This window comes from Cervus elaphus, chromosome 30 (assembly GCF_910594005.1).
Source record: "Cervus elaphus chromosome 30, mCerEla1.1, whole genome shotgun sequence".
Classification (NCBI taxonomy): Eukaryota; Metazoa; Chordata; class Mammalia; order Artiodactyla; family Cervidae; genus Cervus; species Cervus elaphus.
The window spans coordinates 34,812,697-34,813,130 of NC_057844.1; positions in this window are offsets into that span (position 1 = coordinate 34,812,697).

The following is a 434-nucleotide window of genomic DNA, read 5'->3' on the forward strand; positions in this document are numbered from 1 at the left end:
AGTCTTTAAAAATCACTTTCTTTAGACTGCTTCCCTTGTGGCTCAGCTGGTAGAGAATCCACCTGCAATGCAGGAGACCTGGGTTTGATCCCTGCGTTGGGAAGATCCCCTGGAGGAGGGAATGGCTACCTACTCCAGTATTCTGGCCTGGAGAATTCCACGGACTGTATAGTCCCTGGGACTGCAAAGAGCTGGACACGACTGAGCGACTTTCACTTTTTTTTAGACCTTTTATAAGTGAAAAAACTTAAACATTTGAGAAAACCTTAAATAATGATCATTACAATAAAGAGAAAGTAGACTCAACATGTTAAAATTATGATAGTTATTTTCTCAGTAAACTAAAATTATATCTTGTTTAACAAATTAAGTGAAAGTAACAAGGTGATCTTATGTAGTCTTATCTTTCTTTAAAAAGAACAATTAGATCATTC